Genomic DNA, 11,224 nt, shown 5'->3' with positions numbered 1-11,224 from the left:
CCACTGGCATCTCCGGTCCCTCGTGGGGACACGCGGCAGGAGGCTGGGGGTCTGCAGGAACCCGGCACGACGGACGAGACAAGTGCTACAGAAAGTGCACCTGGACCACAGGCGCCGTCCCGGGGGCACAGATGGGAGCTGGGGGCACGAGGCAGTGACAGGGCCGGGGGCGCCAGGGAATCAGGGAGCCGCCTGTGTGTTCATTTCGGGCAAATCCACCCTAGACGAGTAAAGGTGGTCATGGCAGCAAAACAACACCACGGACACGGCATTTATCCCCCGCTAAGCTCCACGCTCGGGGCTTTAAATACATCAACTCAGTGAACCCTCATCACGGCCCATGAGCCCAGCACTGTTAGTAGCTCATCCTGAAGATGGGGAAACTGAGCCACAGATGAACTGAGCCGTCTGCCCAGGGTCACAGAGTGGGGAACTGAGTGGGGAAAATTAGAGCAGGAGACAAACCATGAGAGACTCATGACTCTGGGAAACAGATGGAGGGTGGCGGAAGGGGAGGTGGGCGGGGGGACGGGGTGACTGGGTGACGGGCACTGAGGGGGGCAAGTGATGGGATGAGCACTGGGTGTTATGCTATATGTTGGCAAATCGAATTTAAATTTTTAAAAATGTAAAAACAACAAAAAAAACCCCCAGAAATAAACAATAAAAAACCCTGAAGAATCAGAAAGCTTCCAGGGCAGAGGCCGCGGCCTCTTGCTGCGCAACGGCAGGTGCTACAGCAATGCCTGGTGGGCTTCCTGGGAGCGCCATGGGGGTTACCTTGCTCGAGACCTTCCCTGCGAGGTTAGGGCTCCAATCAAAACCCTGTCTCCACAAGAAGGAAATCATATTGTTTCCGTAAAAATAGCTAATCCATGATTAAGAAAAAGAAAGTCAGTATATTTATAATTATCTGATAGTCAGGAGTGAAAAATAGAGGGCTCCTTGATTTAGCTCTTTCTCCTTAAGTGATGCAGCCACGGGGGAGATTTTTGAGGGAATGTATAATTTGATACAATTGAGTGAGGAAACTTAGGACGTTTCATCGTCTCTGCAGTGTCATGGCATGTTTTCGGGGCAGAGGGGGCCCAGTGTCAGAGCTGGCTGAGGGGTCCCCAAGAGTCGGGGGGTGGGACACAGAGGCACAGGAAAGCTTGGGGACAGAGGGCGGGAACGAGAAACATCTGAGAGATCCGAGCCAGAGGAGGGGCTGAGCAGGACGGGTGGGGTGGGGGGCATCCCGGCAGATGCTCCAGGCAGGAGCGGGACAGGTGGGGCAGGGGGCTCTCGGCAGGTGCTCTAAGCAGGAGTAGACCAGGCGGGGGGTTCCTGGCAGGTGCCCTGAGCAGGAGCAGGACAGGTGGGAGGTTCCTGGCAGGTGCTCCAGGCAGGAGCAGGACAGGTGGGGCAGGGGGTTCCCAGCAGGGGCTCCAGGCAGGAGTGGGACAGGTGAGGGCGGGGGTTCCCGGCAGGTGCTCCAGGCAGGAGTGAGACGGGTGGGTAGCAAGTCCTTCTGCACTCCGGGGGCTTCCCAGAGGTCAGCACGGCCCCACAGTCCAGGCTGAGTGGCGCAGAGGAAGGCGCTCGACTGTAGGACGGTACAGGGTTCTCCCCTCACCCTCAGCCCCCTCTCTGCGTCCCACAACTTTCCTAAGGTCCTTCATTCGACCAGTTGCCACCAACATGGGTCTTCGGAACGTGACACAGTCATTCCCGCACAGTCGTCACCGCCTGCTTGTGGGGGTCCAGGCCCAGCCTCTCTGCATCCTCTGGTCGGGGCTTCCCACACCTGCAGCCAAGGAGGAGCAGGGCCGCCCTGGCCCCTGGAGCATGACACGCTCTTCCAGCTGGGGCTGTACAACTGCGGCGCCCGCTCCCCGACGTTGGCCGTCCCCGTGGGCCTTTCCCAGAGCGGCCGTTTGCTCCATCACAGGAGGCACAAGCACGTTGTTCTACTGAGTCTCGGATGTCGAGGGAGGAGGAGAGCCTCTTATAAGGGGCTTTCCGTCACCGGGTTTGGTCAGGCCCACCCAGGTTGATCTCTATTTATACTCAACTAAACAGAGGCCTTAATTACAACCAGAACTCCCTTCACTGCTGTCATATAAGTGATCATGGCAGAGACTGACCTCCCATCCCCTTTGCCATATTCTGCTGGTCAGAAACAAGTCACAGGTCTAGTCCCTACGCTAGACGGGACGGGGTTTGCACAAGGCTGTGACTCGATGCGGATCACCTTCGGGGGGTCTGCCGAGCCCACCCAGGCCCGGCTCCAGATCCTTTCACTAAAAGGCAGGGAGATTGGAGGAGGCCAGGAAGGTGGAAGCCTGTGCCTTTGGTTCAGATCCAGGTATCGCCAGCACCCGGGCCCTGGTGCCCCAGAGGGTCCTCGGGCTCCCCTCTGCTCCCCGAGGAAGCAGGGCTCCACGTCAGGGGTCCCATGAGAGGGAGCCCCGGAGGCCTCTCCCCACCCACTCATCTATTGCTCGTTTCTTGCCAGTGACTGTGGGTCTGCAGCGTGTCAGTGTCTACACCGGCCCCGGGGACATGAGGGTGGAGGCCTCACAGCCCCGGCCCCCAGGCTGCTTGCAGTGTAGAGCACGCACTGGGGAGGATGCCCCAACCCCCTCTGCCTCAGGGGTCCCCTAGCTTCACCCATCTTGCTGAAACTGGCTCACAGCAAAGGCCGATCTATCAGTGGTGACGACTTAGAAACTGAGGGATGATCTATCTTCAGGCGCAGCTGGATCCAGGGTCCTCTGTCTTGAAAAACAATCAAACAATAAATGTCTTCTCGGTTCCCGTCCTGCCCCCAGACAGGCAAGCTGAGTCGCTCACCGGACACCTCACAGTCTGCAAGCTCTTCGGCAGCCTGACTCCCAACACAGCTCGTAACAGCCTCGGGCCCCGCTTCACGACCACATGACAAGTGTGCAAACTCCTCACCAGGGAACAGTGATTCCCACCACCCTCTGTGCCACCTCAGTTCAGGCAGGGCTGCCTCCTATACCCTGTCACTTGCAGCACTGCACTTGGAGGTGCCAACACGCTTTTAGGGACAAAAAGCCTATTCAATGCAGTAGCTTTGTGACCCAGAAACATAAGCCACAGGCGTGGCTGGATCTAGGAGCCCTCATGACGTCATGAGGGTCCTCTCTCTCTGTCTCTCTCTCTCTCTCTCTGTGTCACTGTGCTATTTCCCGCTGCATGGAGTCCTTCTCTCTGGCTCCAAAAAGACCCTGTGGAAGGAAAGACCGGCCGTGAGGCCTGAGGCCACATCCAGAACTAAGCTGAGGCAAGTGAGGCACCTCTGCACAAATTCAAGGTAGCGCTCACTCTTGGGGTCACAGGACCCCCTTCGCTTTGCGCTCCAGCTGACCCGAGGCCCGGCCCTGCACACACTGCATCAGCTCCACGGCCCCAGCACAAAGGGCGCTTTGTTCATGCAGTTTGCAAAGATTCTAAGTCCGCCCGGGAAACAGGCCTGACTGGCCTTGCTTGGGTCGCGATCCCACCTGGGCCAGCCCCTGCTGCTGTGGGGCTGCACCCACCAGATGGGACCCCGGGGCTCAGGGGAGCCAGAGCCTCTGAGTCACGGTCCTTGGGAGCCGAAGGGCATGGGGCAGCGCCCCCTGGGACACAGGCTGGACAGGCAAGAGCAACACACGGCCCTGTAGTTCCACCCAAACCCTGAGCGCCTCCCCACACCCCACCCATGATCCCCAGCTCTGCTGGGCGTATCTAGAGCCCCCCACCTGGGGCCAGGTCGGCTCTCCGCGAGCATGAGCGCCAAGCCCCGTGGCCCCGCCGCACGGAACACGGCCTTGCAGCCCGCGGGCACCCTGGAACCCCCACGGCGATAGCCTCTGCGCGGAGCTGCCAAGGAAGTGGGTCCGCTCGCTGCCTGATGGGAGAGCCGAGTGCTGACGGCAGCTGGCGAGGTCAGTCCTCACGGGGACGGGGGGCTTCCCACGGGCTGGGTGAGCGGAGGTGACCCCGGGCTGCAGCCGCCGGGCTCTGGGACCCGCAGAACCAGGCCTCGTACCCGCTGGGACGCCCAACTCCTTCGGGCCCATGGCAGGAGTCGGGGGGGGGGGGGCAGCCAGGGGCCCCCAGGCCTCCTTCCCGGAGCGCAGGGCTCAGGGAGCCGACACCTCCCCGCCTGCCCTGGCCCCTGCCCGGGCCCAGGGCCGCTCTCCCTCCCCGCGACGCCACGGCCACAGCCTAACGAAGGACGGGCCGAAGGTGGGAAGAGGGAGCGCACCCGCGGCGCCCAGTTTGGCAGAAGCCGAGCCGAGGGGCACCAGGCCCCTGAGGGGGAGTGCTGGGGGGGCTGACAGCGGGGAGCACCCGCAGGAGGGAGAGTCTGCAGCTCCCGCGGAAGGCTCGCGGCTCCCGTGTTCCCTGCCCTGCATCTTGGGGAAGGACAGCCCTCTGGCTGTCAGCATCTTAGACGCTTTTCCATCTCGAAATTTCAGCTCAAGTGCACCCAATTTCCTTCCAACTGTTTCAAACTTGAGCAAATTTTCCATTTGCACCAACTTCCTCATTGATAGTTTCTGCACACGACGGAGCGTCTCTCCTGCAGGATGAGGCTTCCTCAAGCTGCGTTGGCTGCCGCAGTAGCCCCGGGTGGTGTTCTGAAGTGTTTTGTGTGCTTGTTTTCCACCAAAGAGTTGCCTTAGTCTAAAAGATCCAGGAAAAGTGGGTTAGATGAAGCAAAGCAAGGATCTCTCTGCTGCAGGACTTGTCAGGACCTTTAACATGTCACTGCGCCCCGAGAGCCTCTACGAGGGGAGGGGCGTTCAGACGTCTGCTTCCCCAGGATGCATTAAACTACACAACATGCCACGAGACCTGGTAAACGTCAGACATTTCCAACCCACATCGGAGGGGCGCCCGTGGGGACCCCAGAGCACCTGGTGATGGAGGCAGACAGACCCCACCACCTGGGTCCCTTAAGGTCACAGATTTTTTTTTTTTCTGGGCAAACTTAGCGTCCTCCAGCTTCCACCTAACGGCTTAGTCTCTGCACCCATAAGCCCATGGCCATTTGGTCAAGTACAAATATCTGCCAATTCCCAAGCACTTAAAAAAATTTTTGTTGGCCTACCGTAAAGTTTAAGACCTTAACGTGACCCGGCTTTCTGCTTATAAGTAGAGATAATCCAAATCCCTTTCAAACGATTCTCCCAGAAAGGCTGTTTCTTGTTTCTCGTCTTGGTGGGGATGGTCGGGACCTCACGCTTTCCCTAAAAAAGGCCCAGTCCTCACTGGGCAGGGAAGAATGTGAGTATTTCTTCTCCCAGTTCTGAAATGGAGACACAAACGTGCTGTGTGGCCCCGATGCCCCGCAGCAGAGGGAGTGGAGGGCAGAGGGCTGCAGCCGCCAGGCCCGCCCTATCCGGGACGCACACCTGCTGGCCTGGGGTCCACAGAGCCACCCTGGGCCGGTGCTTCAGGCACCCCTGAGACTCCGGCCAGACGTCACAGAGGAGCTCCCAGGTACCCTGGGCCGGGCGGTGGGCAGAGCATCCAGGTCACTCATTCAGGGAAGGGTCCGGGAGGGTCTGACCTGGGCCTGGCTCCGCCCTGGCCTGCAGTGTGGACACAGATGTGTCACAGGCCAGCAGGAAGACATCAGTGACCTAGGGTCATGTGTGTTGTCCCAGGACTGCTGGGAAACGGTGTGCTGTGGAGGCGACAGCAGGGGCGCCCAGGGCCGGCTGGGCAGGACTCCTGGGGACGGCCCACGGGTGACCACTTGTGAGCAGACACAGGATGGGCAGGCCCATGACAGCTCGGGGAAGGGCTGCCCTGGACAAACGGGGCCTGCGTGGTCCCCACCCATGTGGCCCTCTCCACTGGTAGCTGTTGGGGGCTGGGCTCAGGCCTGAGCTCTCCCTAGCCTCCTCCACCCCCTTCCTTAGGAGGCACTCACACACGACGACGGCTGTCCCTCACTCGCCCACCAGCTCAGACGAGGACAAACGCCCCCTGTGCTCCGGCCATCGATCCCTTTCTCTCCTGTTCACTGCGGCATCTCAGAGCCACAGGAAAGTCACACAGTTGATGCCTGCACCCGCCTGGGATTGACTCAATCCAGCTCTCTTCTCCAGGTGGGGAAACCAGATGTCCGATCACACGGGTAGCGGCCGCCTGGCTCTGCGCCCCTGGCTCCCCCCATACAGCACCGCCTTCCTACTGAGTACAGCTTCACCGATTGTGTCCAGCGCGTGGGTCCCAGGCAGAGCAGACCTCACGCCCCACCCCGGGGACCGCCTCCTGCCCCCACGGTGACAGGGTGCCTTCACCCCACGCCCGGCCCTCTGCACTGGGGGCCACAAGGTGAGTGCCCAGGGGACCTGGCTGCAAAGTCCAGGAACACAGGCAGACACCTGTAAGATGACAAGTGGCTGCTACCGGGGACCTTTGCGTTGGGGTCAATAAGGGCAGCATGACGGAGGCGGCCGGCGGGACCAGGGAGGGACCCTGACCTGTCTGGCTCTTTGCTTCCAGGTGGGGGCAGGCACCCAATGAACCCACATCTGCCTGTTTTCCCAGGTAAACCTGGAAATCCAGAGTTCATGTGAAATAGCTTATTAAAAAAAAATATATTACAAATAAATTAAAAACATGGTCTGGCATCACATGGGCCAGAGAAGTCAGATCAATGGGCACATTAATTCGACCCAGTCTGCCCCTCGGTGACGCTTGCTCTCGCCTCCCTGCGTCAAGCCCAGCAAGGGGCCACGGTGCCCCCTGATCCACAGCCCAGGGGCGCTGTCAGGGGTTGTGAGGAAGAGGTTCCAAGCATTTGGACTTTGACTTCAGCCAGAAGGCCAGCGAGAGCAGCCTATTTTTAGGTTGCCTGTCTGCCTCTCCACTGAGGGCGGGCAGTGCAGACGTGCGGGCAAGAAATGTGCTCTGCAGGCTGCGGGGAGATCAGGCCTGCGAGTCTGAGCCCCGCAGGTCGCAGGTCGAGTGTGCGGCGGGTTCAGGGGGGACGTGCTCCGTACCCAGCCCGTCCTCCCGCTCATCACAAGACGGACAGCGCGGCCCTGCCTGGGGGCTGGGGGCTGCTGCGGGGACCCTGGTCCCTCCCCATCCTGGTACGTCCCCTCCCCCCTCCCCGAAGCCTTTGCTTCCTGGGGCCCCCTGCTCTGGTCCGTAATGGAAATGCAGCAGCGGCACTGGGCTGCCTGTAATATAAGCTTGTTTTGTTTTCAGGCTTTTTATTATTTAACCTGCACCCACGGGGAGGGAAGCTATGCCTACCGCGGAGGAGACGGGCGAACCTGCCGGAAAGCAGGCAGATGGTGTGAAGGGTCCAGGTCAGGATTTGCTCAGGCTGGAAGATTTAATTTGCCTGACTGCTGGGTCTGTCAAAAGTTTCCACCGTAACCACTTGGGTCCTCATAAAGCAGAAACAGCAGAGGAAGGAAATGAAATCCTGGATCAATGTCTCTGTTTGGAAACATTAACTTATGTTCGGTTGGAAACAGAGAGAGAGAAAGCAAGCAAGCAAGGGGGAAGGAAGGAAGGAGGGAAGGAAGGAAGGAAGGAAGGAAGGAAGGAAGGAAGAAAGGAAGGAAGGAAGGAAGCAAGGAAGGAAGGAAGGAAGGAAAGGAGGGAGGGAGGAAGGAGGGAGGAAGGAAGGAAGGAAGGAAGGGAGGGAGGAGGAAGGAAGGAAGGAAGGAAGGAAAAGAGGGAGGGAGGAAGGAAGGAAGGAGGGAAGGAGGAAGGAAGGGAGGAAGGAGGGAAGGAAGGAAGGAAAGAAGGAAGGAAGGAAGGAAGGGAAGGAAGGAAAGGAGGGAGGGAGGAAGGAGGGAAGGAAGGAAGGAAGGAAAGAAGGGAGGAAGGAAGGAAGGAAGGAAGGAAGGAAGGAAGGAAGGAAAAGAGGGAGGGAGGAAGGAGGGAAGGAAGGAAGGAGGGAAGGAAGGAGGAGGAAGGAAGGAAGGAGGAAGGAAGGAAGGAAAAGGAAGGAAGGAAAGGAAGGAGGGATGGAAGGGAAGGAAGGAAGGAAGGAAGGAAGGAAGGAATGGAAGGAAGGAAGGAAGGAAAGAAGGAAGGAAAGGAGGAGGAAGGAAGGAAGGAAGGAAGGAAGGAAGGAAGGAAGGAAGGAAGGAAGGAAAGGAAGGAAAGGAAGGAGGGAGGGAAGGAGGAGGAGGAAGGAAGGAAGGAAGGAAAAGGAAGGAGGAAGGAAGGAAGGAAGGAAGGAAGGAAGGGAAGGAAGGAAGGAAGGAAAGGAGGGAGGAAGGAAGGAAGGAGGAAAGGAAGGAAGGAAGGGAGGGAGGAAGGAGGGAAGGAAGGAAGGAAGGAAAAGAGGGAGGGAGGAAGGAGGGAAGGAAGGAAGGAGGGAAGGAAGGAAGGAGGAAAGGAAGGAAGGAAGGGAGGAGGAGGAGGGAAGGAGGGAAGGAAGGAAAAGAGGGAGGGAGGAAGGAGGGAAGAGGGAGGAATGAGGGGAAGGAAGGAAGGAGGGAAGGAAGGAAAAGGAAGGGGGGAAGGAAGGAAGAAGGAAGGAAGGAGGGAGGAAGGAAGGAAGGAAGGAAGGAAAGAAGGAAGGAAAGGAGGGAGGAAGGAAGGAAGGAGGAAAGGAAGGAAGGAAGGGAGGGAGGAAGGAGGGAAGGAAGGACCGGAACGGAAAAGAGGGCTGGAGGAGGAGGAAAGGAGGAAGGAAGGAAGGAGGGAAGGAAGGAAGGAAGGAAGGAAGGAAGGAAGGAAGGAAAGGAAGGAGGGAAGGAAGGAAAGAAGGAAGGAAAGGAGGGAGGAAGGAAGGAAGGAAGGAAGGAAAGAAGGAAGGAAGGAAAGAAGGAAGGAAAGGAGGGAGGAAGGAAGGAAGGAAGGAAGGAAGGAAGGAAGGAAGGAAAGGAGGGAGGGAGGAAGGAGGGAAGGAAGGAAGGAAGGAAGGAAAAGGAAGGAGGGAAGGAAGGGAGGAAGGAAGGAAGGAGGGAAGGAAGGAAGGAAGGAAGGAAGGAAAGAAGGAAGGAAAGGAGGGAGGAAGGAAGGAAGGAAGGAAGGAAGGAAGGAAGGAAGGAAGGAAAGGAGGGAGGGAGGAAGGAGGAGGGAAGGAAGGAAGGAAGGAAGGAAGGAAGGAAGGAAGGAAGGAAGGAAGGAAGGAAGGAAGGAAAGGAAGGAGGGAAGGAAGGGAGGAAGGAAGGAAGGAAGGAAGGAAGGAAGGAAGGAAGGAAGGAAGGAAAGGAGGGAGGAAGGAAGGAAGGAGGAAAGGAAGGAAGGAAGGAAGGAAGGAAGGAAGGAAGGAAGGAAAGGAGGGAGGGAGGAAGGAGGGAAAGGAGGGAGGGAGGAAGGAGGGAAGGAAGGAAGGAAGGAAAAGAGGGAGGGAGGAAGGAAGGAAGGAGGGAAGGAGGAAGGAGGGAAGTAAGTAAGGAAAGAAGGGAGGAAGAAGGAAGGAAGAAGGAAGGAAGGGAGGAAAGGAGGAAGGGAGGGAGGAAGGAAGGAGGGAGGGAGGGAAGGAGGAAGGAAGAAGGAAGGAAGGGGGAGGAAGGAAGGGAGGGAGGCAGCAGGTGGGAAAGCAGGCAGGCAAGACTATTGCCACGGCCGAGTGGCTGAGGAACCGACACCGGGGTGGCGACGTCTGCAGGGAAGCACAGGCCCCCATGTCCGATCCGCCCCCTGCAAGCTCGTGCCCCTTCCTGTGGGGACGGGATGACCTTGCAGGGGAGGAAGGCGAGGGGGCCCTGGCGGGAAGCGGGGAGGCCGGTGCTCCTGGGGTCAGGAGAGGAGGCTGCAAGGCCAGGAGGTCACGGTGGCCGCCCTGGCTGCTCTGGCCCCTGCGGGCCCTGGGGTGTGACTGCTTCTCAGCTGGAGGACCCACGGCTGGAGGCGCCTGCCCGGGTGTGGCCCCCATCTCTGGGGTGTCGCCGCCAGGTAACACTTTTGGGATCAGAGAGGAGAGGCTGGCCCGGGCTGGGTGCAGCGGGCCTGCGAGGGGGAGGGGGAGCACGGGCCGCATGCAAAGCGGGGGGAGGACGGCGCGGATCTGGAGTCCGCGGCTCATAGGGGGGTACCGGCCTTCACGGGCGGGCTATGCTCACCTACTGTGCGCTCCGTCACGCAGGAGAGCAGGGGTGGGTACCTGCCCGGGCCCCCAGGTATTTAATATTTACAAAGGGAAACCTAGTAACTCTCCAGGGCCGAGTCCTGGCACGCCACACATCGCGGTCCTACAGCCGCCTCGACGCCCGGGGACGCACCTCGGGGGGGACACACCACCTCCGGGGCGCGCCTCCCAACAGCACGGAACCGCGGTGGCAGACAAAAACGAACCGGGGCTTTTCTACAGAATAACCGACCCAGGCCTCCAGAGTGTCAGGGTCACAGGAGGTGAGGAAAGACGGAGGACTTCCCTGAACTGGGAGACAAAGAAGCCATGATGAGCAAGTGCGACATGGGACCCGGGACCAGAGCCAGGACAGAACGAGACACGGACGCAGAGACGGGAAACTCTTCAGTCACTGGTGTTGTAGCCGAGAATGGCCTAGTTTTGATTAAAACCGTGTAGGATTATTTGCGTACGGGGGTGTGGTGTGACGGGGCATCGGGCTCCTTGTCTTACTTCCACGACTTTTCCAAAGCTCTAAAATTCTCTCGAAATAAAAAATAATGGCCCTTTGGAAAAAGAACCCGTGCTCAGAGGTTATTCCCTCATTTCCCAGAGCGTGCGAACAGCCTTCGTGCACAGACTCCTGACCTTTCGCTTTGAGTCCTTGTTCATGTTTTAATCACGTGTGATGAAGTCACGGTGCACAGCGTCCCAGGAGCCCAGCGTCCCAGGAGCACGGCCTCTCGGGGAGCATGGCATCTCGGGGAGCACAGCCTCTTGGGAAGCACGGTGTCTCAGGAAGCATGGTGTATATGGGAGCACGGCCTCTCGGGGAGCACAACCTTCAGGGAACACAGCCTCCCGGAAGCATGGAATCTCGGGGAGCAGAGCCTCTCAGAGGGCACAGCCTCTCAGGGAGCATGGTGTCTTGGGGAGCACGGCCTCTTGGGGAGCACAGCCTCTAAAAGGGGCATGGTGTCTTGGGGAGTCTCAGGGAGCACGGCCTCTCGGGAACACGGCCTCTTGGGAACATGGGGTCTCAGAGGGCACGGCCCCTAGGGGAGCACAGCCTCTCAGGGAGCACAGCATCTTGGGGAGCACGGACTCAGGGAACATGGCCTCTCAGGGAGCACGGCGTCTCAGGGAGCACAACCTCTTGGG

At 59.1% G+C, this 11,224-nt stretch overlaps 1 long non-coding RNA gene across 2 annotated transcripts; it reads left to right on the top strand.

Moving 5' to 3' along the window:
• The first annotated feature begins 5,564 nt into the window (after positions 1-5,564).
• LOC119865574 lies at positions 5,565-10,591 on the top strand. Of its 2 annotated transcripts, XR_005377432.1 has the most exons (4): positions 5,565-6,348; positions 6,520-6,564; positions 7,231-7,334; positions 10,304-10,591. It is a non-coding gene; the product is annotated as an uncharacterized LOC119865574 (long non-coding RNA). The 2 variants fall into 2 exon arrangements; XR_005377431.1 differs by lacking the exon at positions 10,304-10,591 and having other exon boundaries at positions 7,231-7,507.
• Positions 10,592-11,224: the final 633 nt, after the last annotated feature.

This window comes from Canis lupus, chromosome 24 (assembly GCF_011100685.1).
Source record: "Canis lupus familiaris isolate Mischka breed German Shepherd chromosome 24, alternate assembly UU_Cfam_GSD_1.0, whole genome shotgun sequence".
Classification (NCBI taxonomy): Eukaryota; Metazoa; Chordata; class Mammalia; order Carnivora; family Canidae; genus Canis; species Canis lupus.
The sequence above is the reverse complement of the archived record's forward strand: the minus strand, read 5'-3'. Positions and strand labels throughout refer to the sequence as shown.